Below are 14,909 nucleotides of genomic sequence, written 5' to 3'. Positions count from 1 at the left end.
TGCACATTTGTGTTTGTAATGCTGGTGATTGTGTGCCTTAATCTCTGAGAAGTGATTAAACAGTGCCTTATCCAAAGCAGATTTTTCTTATTAAGTTAAACAGAGTTCTGTAAATTGTTATAAAGGGTCAGGCTCTTTACTTTTTGTTGTTTACCAGTTGGTCGCGATCTGTTATATTTTATAATGTATTAGCTCTTACAATGTGTTATTGTCTTTTGAGAGCAATTATTGTCAATTTAGTTGGTTTAATAGTAAACATTATATAGTGGGGGTAAATTTGATTAAGGTAGAGATTTTTTAAAAGCATATGATTTTAGAAATCCCTGGAAATAAAGCATATATGTTGTGTAACTCTTTCTGACTAAATCACAAAACTCTCCCTTTTTTTCTTTCTCCGTATTAAACAAATGAATATCATAAAAATATAAGGCCTTATTTAAGAATGTCACATTGACATTTTGGGGGTTGTCCTAACTTTATTAGAATGGGAACTCACTTTGACCATGAGTCCTTGCTTAAGCAATAACTGCAAATTTTAAGTGTGGGTTTATCTTTGTTTATCTTTGTTCCTACCTCATCAGAAATGTTCCTTGTCCTCTAAGTGGTCTCTGAAAGCTGTAGTTGTAACCTCTAGAGATATAGTAACCAACTTCCCATGCCGCCATTTTGTTCCTTTTCTTAGAGAAAGACTTTGCTTCAATACAACTTATGTTGAAAGTTGGATTGTATCTTCTTTGCACGTGTGTGTTTTCTCCATTCTCCAGACGTCCTCCTTTCACTTAGTGTTCTCTCTTGGCTGTTTCACTGATCTGACCTCCCAATCTACTGTTTTCTTGAGCCACGTTCATTATGCTGGCTACTCAGGAGAACTTCCACCACTGAACTATTTTCTACTCATCCCAAGCCTACTTTCTTTTAGTGGTGGGCTAAGAACCCCAGTTGTGTATGGGTTAAAACTCCCATTTATCCTCACCTCCTTTCTTTAACTTAGACCTCTCTTCTCCCAGGCAGCCACCCTCTTTCTCCCAATGAGACACATACTTCTTGGCTCCTTTCTCTTTTGGCTGGTGGAACAATTACTTGGTTTTTCCCACTTTTCCCAACTGAAGGAGAGAGGAATAGGGGCTATTCTGGTACTTGCTCACCACTGTCACAGCTAAACCATTTATCCATCACAATTCTGTCTTCTTCCTTTGATATCTCATTATTCGTTCCAAATCCTCCTCACCCTCATATACTACCCTCTAAGACTCAGTTTCACCTTCTTTGATGATATGAGCAACTGGATCACTTTTTTCCTTTTATTCTAACCCTTGATTTTATCCTCAGTCATCAGATGACTCACCTGAAATCTGGACTTCAGTATCCCCTCTTCTTCTGTACCACTAACTCTCATCACCACATCATATCAGCCATCCACCAGCACAGTAGGCCTCTGTACCTCCTTTTTAGGTGACACTGCTCATCTAGGAGAGCTCCAACTTTGTTTCCTTTTTCTAAACCAGTAGTTCTCAAACTGACATACATCAGAATCACCTCTAAGGCTTGTTAAAACAGGGATTGCTTGAGGCCCACCCCAGAATTTTGACTTGGTACGTCCTGAGAATTTGTATTTCCAACAAGTTCCCAATTGATATTGATGCTGCTCTTCAGGAACCATCCTTTAAGAGCCACTGCTCTAGACCCATCCTGTTTAACTTCATTTTTCTCCCCTCGCTTCTCTTCATTGAGCCAACTCTTTGCCTTACTGATATGTTTAATTTTTCTTAACCTTCCTTTGCCGGCAGGTCCACCAGCCCGCTGCTGGGTACATTTAATTCTGTCCTGGCTCCACATATGCAGTGCGTAAGTTACTATGTCAACACCCTAATACCCCAGACTTCCTTGTGTACTATCCAATTAGCCAACCCGGAATAATCCATAGCCTGCTTTCCCCAGTTCTCCTTTAGATCACATGTCTTTAAAGTGGTTGTGGATCCATGCTGACTTGGCCCACTACAGTTCATACTATCTAACTTCGACTGGGTACTTAATAATACTTTGCTCGCTGCCAAACAATTTTTTCCCAAATATTGTACTAGACAAGCCGAGCCTCAGAATATCTGCCCATGTTAGATCCAGCCACAAGCTGGGAAGCTCACAGCATTCCACTGATCTGAGAAACTCTTGTTAATAATCAATCTCCACAGTTACTTTGCACTTTGCATAAATCCAAAGCATTGCCACATGCGTCCCTTGGCATTTCTTTACTTCCCAGGGATCATGATAATAATCAAAGGGTTTCTGAAGCATATTACCCTTTTGACTGACCTTGCAAGGAGTTATTTGACTTATATACCCAGCAGCACTAATTACCGCTGCTTCAAGGTTTGGGCAGCCTTCCAATTCCATCGGCCCCATGATTGCCTGAACGGGAGGGGAATGTCAGATTAGGGCTCTAACACTCTGATATTCCTCAAATATCTGTGTGAGCTCGCAAAGAAAGCACCCATCTGAATTCACACATCCTTACTCATTCAATATTCATTTGACTTAATTTAAGCACTGTCCAGGTTCTCAGATTAGCAATATTGATACCACGCACATAAAGTGGAAGTCAGAGAAAATTTTCCATAAATATCTGGGTGATGTTAAATAAAGTGTAAAAATGTGGTATAGTGGTTACATAACAGACCGCATACAGGGGTGGCATATCTAAATGACAGTGGTCATACCTTGCTACCCTGAGCTACTTCACGCAATCGCAGGGAGTAATTGGAGCTTTTTAAAGCATTCATAAGAGATCCTATCAGAACCACAATGTATGCGGCAGAGGCCCAAAGCCATGTGTAAATACCATACTTCCCTCTTCCTGGAGCTCCGTGGCTGTTTGCCCAGAGTCAATAACAATAGTCTCTCAGTGTTAGGCCTGTTCCATGGCCAGCAAAGACTGTGTCGTTTCTCTAGATTCTAAACTGATTGGCACAAGGCTGCCTTTGGTCAATCTGGACTCACAAAGGGTTGCACGAGCCCCAGGCCAATCTTTCTGGAAAGGGCTCTGCCATTTCTAGGGTGTGAGACCCAGAGCAAATCACTCCGCAAGCCCTCTGCTCCCACCTCGACATATCAACCCAAGTGAGAAGGGATTAGATAACCCCAAGATCTCTAAAGGGTAAGAATACTACAGAAGAGTGAGAAGAAATTATGGACAAGAGATGGGAAGCCTGCCTATTTGGCCTGCTTATGATGTGTGTAGCCTACATTACTCTTCTCTTGATGCTGTAACAAATTACTGTAACTCAGTGGTTTGAAACAAAGGTATTATCTTACTGTTGTGTATGTCAGAAATCCCACACAGGTCTCACTGGGCTAAAATCAAGACATCAGCAGGAATGCCTTCCATCTGGAGGCTCTAGGGGAGGATCAGCTTCCTTGCCTCTTTCAGCTTCTAGTTGCCACCTGCGCTCCTTGGCTCGTGGTACCCTTATTCCACCTTCAAAGCTGGCAATGGCAGGTCAGCTTCCTTTTCACATTGCATCTCTCTGTTCCTCCATCCATAGTTACGTCTCCCTCTGACCACAGATGGGGAAGATTCTCCGCTCTAAGGGCCCATGTGATTAGATTGGGTCCATCTGAATAATATAGGATAAACTCCTCATCTCAAGGTTCTTAATCACATTTGCAAAGCCTCTTTTGCTGTGTAAGGTAACATTCACAGGTTCCGGGGATTAGGATGTAGAGATCTTTGGGGCCATTATTCTGCTTACCCTTTGATTCTAGCCCTGGTGTCGTTGAACAAGTCATTCGTCTTTTTTTAAGCCTATCAGGAATAAGCCAGGTGCTTTCCAAGACTCCCTTCCTGCTCTTTCTATAACCTTCGTCTCCTTGTCCTAGTAATGGGGATCCTCAGTTTCTGGGGAAATGACCTTCAACTTGTCAGAGTTAAGTTTAACCTTGGGATAATAAGGTCCTTTTCTCCCCTGCTAGTAACACCTTTGGTTGTTATTCCTCTTTATTTTTTCCATGTGGAACTACTGAATCTTCATACATACCCTTTCTCTATTCTCCGTGGGGGGAAAAAAAAGATTTAAATTCATAAAATTCTTAGCCCGTAAAACACTCAGCATTCCTTTGGGTGAAAATGAACACAATACCTACCCTCACATAACACCGGTTCAGTCAGCTCTGAAACAAATGTTTAATGTATTCCTGCTGTGTTGCAGGCTTTCAATTAAAAACTAATGTTCTAATGGTGAAAATGACAATCTCTATATTAAAAGAACAGCTAGAAAAAAAAAAAAAAGAACAGCTAGGCTAGTAGTGGGGACATACAAGAGACAGCACATTTCAGTACAGCGTGTAAGTGCTGCAATAAGCAAGTGCAGGGCCTCTGAGGTCCCACTAGGGAAGAAAGGGGGGTTCCCTGAAACTAAAAGAAAAGCAGGAGAGCTCCAGTGAAGGTGAGAGTGAGGTGATGGGAGGCGGGTGGGAAGATCCCCACAGGCAGAGGGAACAGTGTTTACAAAAGCCTGGAGAGACTCCAGATTGTAGGTAATTCAGCATTGCTGGAGCAGGGTGTTTGAAGTGGGAGAGTGGTGAGGGTTGATGGCAGTCAGCTGACCATGACTAGGGCCTGGAAAACCTTGTTTACTTGTTAAGGAGTTGGGAATTTATGCTGAGGGCAATGTGGAAGCATTGAAAGGTTTAAGCCTGAGGTTGGCATGATCAGGTTTGCCCTTTTTCCTGGAGACTCTAATTGGGAGCTCAGTCCAAGAGCTCCTGCATTTTAACTGCTGTCACGTAATCATGCGGCCTTCCCATGAAGAACTTTGGAGGTTAGAGGCATAAGAGCAATAAGAAGCCTATGTTCTCGGTGCCACTTGCCTCTGAATCTGGCTACTCATAATCTAAGAATAAAGCACTAGAAATACTATGTAAGCAAAATCACCCCTACCTTAAGCAAACCAGGGATGTGGTCCCTCTCCCGCTGATTGCAGCTGTTTGGTTCAGGTCTGGCCCCTTTACATGGAGCCCTGGACTCTCTGCGGTGCCTGGAACGAACCGTGCTCCGCAACACCTTTGTGCACATGCTGGAAGGAAGCCATTTCCTTCCCCACTAAGGCGTCAGGGTAGCTCTTACTCTCCCTTCGAGACTCACCACAAGTGTGTCCTGTCAGTAAATCATTTAAATCCTCTCAATTCAGCCTCCAAGGTTGAGCTAGGGCTCCACTTCAGTCAAGTGTTCTGCATCCCTCTGTTTTGTGGTTATCACAGTATGATGCAGGCTAAATGCTTTTCTTGTCCTACCCTTATTCAGCTACTCCCCCTCACCACCACCACGACAAAGTCCAGAGGAGAAGTCTTGTAATTAGAACAGATCTGGATGTGCACCCTTTGTTACCAATGCAGGATGCTTGGCAAGGGGAATGCTATCTTGGTATAGCAACCCCAGGGTATTAATTAACAAGAAACCAGTTCAGAGATATGTTAATGAAAGGGTTAGGACTTTCTCATCTCACCAGGGCTTCGCATGGGAATTAATCTTGGGGTGTTGAACCAAGCCTAACCCTGCACAACTTCTCCCCCACACTCACCTTTGCTGGGCAGTAACTGGGCAGAGGAAGAAAGGACAGGGCTGCAGAATCTGCGCGTCTCAAGGCACAGGTGAGGACAGAGACGTGATTATTTCCGCAGGGAGGTGCCAGCGCCTGTGCAGAGGGCCGTGAAACGGCAGAGCGCTGAGGGGAGAAGGCTGCTGGGAGGGAAACGGGGCCCTGAGGTGGGAAATGAGGATGCCCTCTGAAGGCCCAGGGAGAAGTCCCTGAAGGAGGCCCAGGTGATAAGCCTTGCCCCTGAGAAGGAACGGCTCAAACAACGTGTTCACTGTGGAGAAAAATATCAGGAAGTATCAGGAAAGTTGACAGATGAGGTACTCGAGGTTCCCAAACTTTCTTGGTTTACAGTTGATGTTCTTAGTGTCTCAGTAATTTTTTTCAGCATACCACTAGGCCAAAAGAAATACCAAATAGTGCCTGTTATTTGGTTGGATCCAAATGACTTAATAGTGGTAGCTGTGTGGCGTCCGACAGTTGTCCTTGTATGTCTCTCAATAATTTAGAATATCCCACAGCACCTCTAAGAGTTCGTTTCAGCACCTGGGTGGGCCTCAGCACACAGTTTGGGAACTACATTACCAATGCAATAGCAGCCTTCTTTTTGAGGACTTGGGTTCTAGGAAGCATCAATCCCAGACAAGACAAATATTCACCAAAGACCTGTAAGGGTGGTTGTTTTGATTTTCCCCACTTCAGAGTAACCTAGGGCTCACCCTGAGGAACAGAATAGGACAGAACCTATCACAGGAATTAACATTGAAAATTTTGATTTTCTTTCACTCTCCCTCCACCAGCAAGGATTCCTTGAGGGCAAAGACACTGTCTGCACCTCTTACTCTTTCCCTAGAGCTGTGCTCAACACAAGGTGGGGACTCAATACAGGCACACCTCCCTTTACTGCACTCTGCAGATGTGTACTGCATTTTTCACAGATTGAAGATTTGTGGCAACCCTGCGTTGAGCACGTCCATTGGTGCCATTTTCCCACCAGCATTTGCTCACTCTATGTGTCTCTATGTCGCACTTTGGTAATTCTCGCAATATTTCAAACTTTTTCATCATTATTATATGTTATGGTGGCCTGTGATCAGTGATCTTTGTTGTTACTATGACTCCTGAATGCTCCGATGATGGTTAGCATTTTTTAGCAATAAAGTATTTTAAAATTAAGGTATGTACATTGTTTTTTTTAGACATAATGCTATTGCACACTTAATAGACTACAGTATAGTTTAAACATAACTTTTATATGCACCGGGAAACCAAAGAATTCGCTTGACTCACCTTATTGTTGTATTTGCTCTATTGTGGAGTCTGGAACAGAACCCACAGTGTCTCCAAGGTATGCCTGTACATTTTTGTTGAATGAATGACTGAATGGTTATATCTATTTCACCCTTCCCTATTTTCTTAGAAGATAAGCGCTGACATGTCCTTGACAGTCTTAACTCAGGACTCTTTCCTGAAATGTCAGCCAAAAAAAGGAAAATATAATTATCCAGGTTCAAAGCCAGCAGCAAAGACCTGGTGGGAGGTTAAAATTTCATTTGTTCTCCACCCTAAGGGAAATGCAATGGGAAAGGTGACCTAGGAGTACAAACACAGGAAAAAGAAAGATAGACATTACTTTGATGTTTTATTATTTAAGATTGTGGGGCCTTTTTTTGATGCTTTTAAAGAATTGCTGAATTATTGGGGTGGTTTGGGTACAAGCTAGCTCTGAGATAGAGGAATACATTAATCACCCTTTTAGAGGCAGTTCACAGCAACATTTCAAGTTCTCATGCTTTTCCAGAACCTTGCCACTTTCCATCGAGAAATAAAGTCTATTTCTCCTTCCTTTCAACCTGTGTAGAATTTTGTGACTGCCCCAGCTAATCGAATGCAATAGAAATGAACCTGCATAAGTTTCCAAGACAAGTCACAGAAGGCCATATAACTTCCACCTGGCTCACTCTCTCGCTCATGGGATACTTGCCTTGGAAGCCAGCCACCAGGCTGTGAGGAAGACAAACTAGTCACATGGAGAGGCCCATGCAGAGACCAACCGAGGTCCCCAGCTGACAGCCAGCATGAACTGCCAGACATGGGAGTGAGCCCTCCAGCTGATTCAGGCTCCCAGCCTTCAAATTACTCCAGGTGATGCTGAGTGGAGCAGATGTGAGTCATCCACTGCCACAAGTGCAGATTCATGAGCAAAATAAACGCTGATTTTTTTTTCCACCCCACGTGGCATGCAGGAGATCTTAGTTTCCCGACCAGGGATCGAACCTGTGCCCCCTGCAGTGGAAGCATGGAGTCCTGACCACTGGTCCACCAGGGAATTCCCCAATGTTGTGGTTGTTTAAGCCACAGTGTTGGCATATTTGTTACGCAGCCTCAGTCAAAACAATTTTTTTACCACTGTGTTTGAAAAATGTATACATAGTGTAGTAAGGAACACAGAACTCTGAACATAGAATGCCTGGGTTCAAATGCTAGCTCCAATACTTACTAGCTTTCAACCTTGGGTAAATCACTTAACCTCATGCCTGTTTCCTTATCTATAAAATGAAGGTAATAATAGTTCCTACTTCATAGGATGGCGCTCATCATTAGGTGACTTAATATGTGCAAAGTGTTTGGAACTGTGCCCACTACGAAATAAGCTCTACATAAGGATTGGATATTGTTGTGGTGGTGATGGTGCTTTTATAGTTGGTAATCTTGGTGTGTTTTATAGTTGGTAATCTTGGCAGAATTCTAAAACCCCAGTGACTCCTGCTTCATGGAATCCTGTCACTTGCTTCTAGTCAACAGATGTAATTAAAGTCCCTAAAACTGACTTTAAGTGAATCAAAAAGGGAGATTATCCTGGGTGGACCTCACCTAATCAGGTAAGCTCTTTAAAAAGAGCTCTTTAAAAGAGGATCTAGAGGTCAGACTCTCTTGCTGGCCTGGAAGAAGCCAGCCACCAGGAGTTCAACAACTGTGAGGAAATGAAAGCTAACTACCACAGGAACTTGGAAAGGACCCCCAGCCTCAGGAGAAACTGCAACCCTGGCTGACACTTTGACTGCAGCTTGTGAGACGCTGAGCAGAGGATCCAGGTAAGAAATCATACTTGACTCCTGACCCGTGGAAACTGTGAGCCAATAAATAAAAAGATGTTGTTTTAAGTCACTAAGTTTGTGCTAATGTTATTCAGCAATAAAAACAAATATAATTAGTAAAAATTCAAACCATAAAAAAGTATATACAATGAAAAGTAGATTTTTCTACCACCCTAGACATTCACCCTCCTCAGAGGCAACCACTAGAAAAAACCTGTGCCTCATCATTCCAGAAATTTTCTATGCGTATGAAAACATTTACATGCATCTGTATTTCCTTCATACACACAAACACAGGGATATATATATAGTGCATATATATATATAAAATATGGATATATATCTTGAAACATGGGCCAAGGGCAGTGAGTGAGTGTGTTATCTCAGAAATCTGTATTCTTTAGAAACAATATAGAACATCTTCCAGCTGAAATGGCTTTTAGGGGAGACAGAATAGGTCCTCTTAAGTGATTAGGTGGTTTCATGATTTACACTCTGTAAATAAATGTGTGATGGGGTTGGGCATTAGTTTGCCAAAGTAGAGAAGAAAGACTATTTTTCCACTGCTTTCCACTTTCTTTTTTCCTTTCACTTACAGACCAGAGATCTTTTCTCACAACACCTTATCTTTCCTGCTACAGTAAAGTCCATCGTGTTGTGTGCCATGATTTATTTTTCTAGCACCCTACTGATAGGTATGCAGGTTGTCTTTAATAGTTTGCTATTAAAAAATGCTACAATAAGATTCTTATGCTTACATCTTTGCATACATGTGTCTGTAGTATAAACTCCAATAGTCAAACTCTTACGTCTTCGTTTTAAATTGATAGGTATTGCCAAACTAATGTCCTAAGACTGCACCAAATCACACTCCTTCTAACCACTTGTGATAAATAGATACTTGCTAACACACTTTGACCTTTGCCACTCTCATAGGTGAAAAATGTATCTCACTTTGTTTTCTTTTTATTTGTTTACATAGTTTTGAATGTTGAATAATGTTTATAAGCCTTATTTTTGTGAACTACATGTTCATATCCATAGCCAAATTTTCCATTAAGTCACTGGCCTCTTCCTTATTGATATACAAGATCTCTTTATACAATAGCCCTTTGTCTGTTGTCTTACCAATGTCACCCCCCTCTACATGCAACTTTATGCCATTTGTCTTTTATAGAGTTTTATTTTTCCATGACAGAATTTCACTTTTCTGTTCAGTCAAATTTTTCATTCTTTTCCTTATGACTTCTGAGTCTTGTTTTATGCTTAAAAAGTTGTTTCCTGCTCTATTTTTTTAAGTTCATATTTCCTTTGGATACCTTTATGTTTTATTTACATTAAATATGTAATACATCTGGAATTCAAAGCTTCAACTTTTTTTCCCCATGGTTAACCAGTTGTTTCAAACAATTCATTGAATAATCCAGTTTTTCCTGATGTAAAATGCTAACTTTACTATGTAGTAAATTCACACATTATATTTTCTGGATTTATGCACTGGTGTCTTGTGTCTACCGTAAGTCTTTTAATGATAGTAGATTTACAATATATTTTAACATCCAGAAAGACTAGTCATCACTCACAGCTCTTCTTTTTCAGATTTTCCTGAGGAGATTCTTTTTGTTTTTATTAGCTTGAGGTACTATTCTGCTTTGATTCCCAATTTATTGACTAATCTTAGGCAAGTCACTATATTTCTGTACCTCACCATCATAAAAAACTGATGATACTGGACTGAATCTGGATGATTTATATATATGGAAAGCATGAATGCTAAAAAAGAAAAGTTATAAATTTAAGTCTGGAACAGAAACTACAGTGTTAACCAGGAATAAGAAATCCAGTGAGAGGGAAATTCCCTACTGAGGCTCTCAGGTTATACTGTTTCCACTTAGTCCTGCATTCTTTGCTCTGTTTACTTTGGCCTACCTGATACCCAGCCCCATCAAACATTTAGTTAAGAGTATATATCAGAAACTGTGGCACTGAAAGAGACCTAGCATGGCTCTCCTAAAAGCCATCTCAGCTGAAAGATGTTCTAACCCGTTTCTAAAGAATACAAATTTCTGAAATATCACATACTCACTCTCTCACTCACTCAATCACTCACCCTTGACCCTTGTTTCAAGCCTACAAATTCCCTGGTGATATATATTTTTATAACTAACCGTCCTCCATGCTTTAAGGAAAACTCAATGCATAATTTTTTTGTTTTCTGTGTGGTATAGAAAACAACTCCTTCTGAGAAATGAACATTTGAAATATTATTACCAATTAGACTATAGACATTCAGAAGAGGCCACAAGTACCAACCGTGGACATCTGTGACCACATTGGCAAGATTTTGCCCATATAGTGAAGGCTTGTTCGAATAATCCAATTTCTTGTTCATTCAACACTAAGCCTCTAGTATTTGCTGAGCACTGAGTGAGGCACTGGGGGTATAATGATGAGTAAGATACAGGCCCTGTCCTCACTGAGCCCCACTCTATTGGAGGGCAGAGGCACACACATATATACAACAGTGTGAGATAAGTTGGCAATATACATTAAAAAGTGACTTAAATAGGCATACCCTTTGAGAAGTTCCATTCCTAAGAATTTATTTAAGAAAATTTTGAGATGACTGAACAAAGTATATAGAACTGATTATCATAGCATTTCCGTAATAGTAATAAATACCAGAAAAGGAAAAAACCAAACTACCTAAATATCCAGCAACTGAGTAGAATCTAGTAAATAAACTATGGCAAAACCATGTGATTGAATACTATTAAACCCTTGCAAGATAAAAAAAACAATACAGATGCATAGGTTTGGCTATGGGGAGCTATTCCTGATTAATATAAAGTCACAAAACAGAGGGGGGAGGGGCAAAATCGGGGTGTGGGATTAATAGATACAAACTACTATGTATAAAATAGATAAGCAACAAGGGTATATTGCATAGCACAGGGAATTATAGCCATTATCTAGTACTAACTTTTAATGGAGAGTAATCTGTAAAATGCTGAATCAATATACTGTATACCTGAAACTACTATAATATTCTAAATCAACTACACTTCAATTTTTTTAAAAAGTCACAAAACAGGAAGTGTTATATGACTCTATTTTTGTAAGAATAAACTATACTTACAGATAAAAAATCAAAAAGATAAACATCCAAATGTTAAAAGAGTTCACATTTGACTGGCTATTTGGCTATAAATTATTTTTAATTTTCATATAATATACAGTATTCTGATATATATTATTATATTTTATATTCATATAAATATTTTACAAAGAGCATGCGCTTTTTTTTTTCATTCAGAACAAAAGTTTATGAAAACATAAGAGGAGGCATTCTTTCACAAATGTGAGTGAAGCACCTTCTGTGTGTCTGGCCTGGGCTCCACTTGGGGCAGGTAAAGCTAACTAGAGGAGTTTGCTGCTCTCAAGGAGCAGCCTGGAAGGCTGTGGGTGAGGAAGCAAAGGAGGGCAGGGAGATGCAGAGTGACACTGGAGCTAGGCCTTAAAGAGGGAGTAGGAATTTTCTAGATGGCATGGGAACGGTTTGGAAGATGGTCCAGACAAGGGCAACAAGATCAGAGAAGACACAGGAAGACCAGGGCTGCTGTGGACAGTTGCACGGTTTGTGCACTGCAGAAGGCTACTTGTTGAGGAAGGAGTGGGGGCAAAAATGTAGGCTGGGCTTCACTTGCCGAGTCTTACGTACTGGTTGCATCTTCCCAGAGGAAGGGGCACCTCCTCATCCCACTTTTTTAATAGAGAAAAGGGGCCTTTTGTTTCTGTCAGCACCTTCTGCTTGTCAAGCTGTGGGTCCTGAGGCTGTGTCCACCCAGCGAGGGACAGTGTTTTCTATTCACACAAGGTACACTGAGGGCCCCGCACAAGCAAGTCTTTAAACCTGACTTGGCAAATAGATCTTCAGAGGCTGGAAGGGCCCTGCCATGTGCTCTCCAGAGCCATTTTAAAGCGTGGGATTTGCTTTATATAATTAGAGTCATCATTGTAGGACGCTAGAGAACTGCAGAGTGTTAAAGATAAAAAATGTGGGTAAATATTTCAGCTGACCAGCCTGAATATATATCAAAAGCCTTTCAAGTAACTATGCCCTTTAACTTTGCAGTTCTGCTTTTCAAGATTTATTGCAAAGAATGAGCATAAAGGTTTGCATTATATGTGATTCACTGCAGAATTATTTATAATAATGAAAAGAAATCCACAATTTAAAAGTTCAGTATTAAGAGGTGGGTTCAATAAAGTACAATACTCCTGTGTTACGAGATACTAAACCAGGCATCAGTTTAAAAGACTGGGTGAAATGCCCCTGCTACGAGTGTCCTAAGCACTGCTCTTCCCTGTCTTGGCACTTAGCGGACTGTACTATTACAGCTTGCTGAATTGTCTGTCCTCCCTGCAGTAGGGGCTATGGCCTCTTTGCTCACTGTTGGTTAACACAACATCTGGCATAGATAAGAGTAGATCCCTAATAAAGCTTTATTCAATGAATGAATATGCACAGAAATAAGACTGGAGGAATATGCACCAAAGGTTAAGAAACTTTATTTCTGGATATTTAAACATTTTCCTTCTTTATATTTTTTTACATATTCCAATTTTTTTACAGTGGACCCAATATAATTTTATAATCAGAAGAGAACAATATACTATATTCAAAAATGGTAACTCAGAGCCTACCATAAAGTATTTGAAGCTCAGTTTTGAAACAGAGACCCCTGTTTGGCCCTTCATATCACAGAGGTTAAAAGGTGATTATTCTCATCAGCAAAAGATTAATGGAGGAGACCATTAAATTGTAAATTCTTCTAGGACATTTAAAAGTTGACATGGGGACTTCTCTGCCAGTCCAGTGGTTAGAACTCCACGCTTCCACTGCAGGGGACAGGGGTTCGATCCCTGGTCGGGGAACTAAGATCCCGCATGCCGTGTGACGTGGCCAAAAAATAACAATAAAAAATAAAATAAAAATAAAAGTTGACATGATTTTCAAAATATCAATCTATATACTTATTTCAAGACAAATCTTCAAGGGAAATTAATTTTATTTTGTGAAATCTACTGTTTAGAAATCTTCTTCATCCCCCTAACCCAAACTGGCCATTTTACCTAGGGCCTGGATGGCATCAAGTATTTTTATGACAGTCAGAGGTTCACACTTTACTTCTCTTTAAAGTGAAAACGATTTGGTTTTTCCGGGTAAAGTAAAATATATGTACGTGTGTATGTGTGTGTGTGTGAGTGTGTATATATAAATTTTTTCTTTTAGGTTTGCAGTCTGGTATTCTTTGCCAAGGACAATGGAAAACAGAAAACCACACAGTTTTAGACTGTACTCAAACTGTTTCATTCTATTGCTCTCCCCTCCAACTATCTTTCCCCTAGGTCCTAAAGGCATACGTTTCCCAGGCTCTTCCTCATTTGGTTTTGTAGAAGCCCTGAGCCCAGATAACAATATTTAAATAATCAGAGTTGTTCTGATACCACTCTTGAAGCTCCTTCCCAGTTAATTCTGGTCCACATCTGCCTAGTGAACACCCTGTCACACACAAACATACACACCCCATAATTACAGCTTGTACCATGTTCTCTCCAGGCAAAGTCCCATCCCAATTTTACCCTCACCCCAGTCAAACTGATCTGCTGGTGGATGTCAGGTTTGCTTTTTAACACCAGGCTGACTTAATGCCTTGCCCCAAGGCTGCCATTCTAAAGGTGGTAATTTCACAAGTGCAAGCTTTAATGCTTTTGGTTCCATGAACCACACCAACTGCCTTCAGGTTACCACTACCCAAGCCACCATCTCAGCAGTGACCCCCAGGAAGGAGAGGGAAAGTACTAATAACCGGTGACGACCCAAGGAGGGGCGCCTGTGCTCTCCAAGTCCGGATTCTGTCCCTAGGTCTTTTTCCTGGAAGGCCCATGGTGACATTTCCTAGCAGAGGAGACAGGCACACAGTGAAAGGGAAGCTTTCCTGTTAAATAGAGAAGCAAATAAGAGTTCTCGAAAAAGTACACAGGGTCTGTCTAATCCCAGGTTCATCAGAACTGAGCCCAGCCTTCCTGTTGGATTAAAACCACTCCTATTACCCAATAGTCATCCTTCATTTCATCTGAACAGAGGCTTTTTTCTACTGCACAGAAGCCACCCTCAGGAAGGCCTCTTAGGGCAGGAACTTCAGGCACAGTGGCAGGC

The sequence above is a fragment of the Balaenoptera musculus genome, chromosome 3 (genome assembly GCF_009873245.2).
Source record: "Balaenoptera musculus isolate JJ_BM4_2016_0621 chromosome 3, mBalMus1.pri.v3, whole genome shotgun sequence".
Lineage (NCBI taxonomy): Eukaryota > Metazoa > Chordata > Mammalia > Artiodactyla > Balaenopteridae > Balaenoptera > Balaenoptera musculus.
This window is presented reverse-complemented; position numbering follows the sequence as displayed.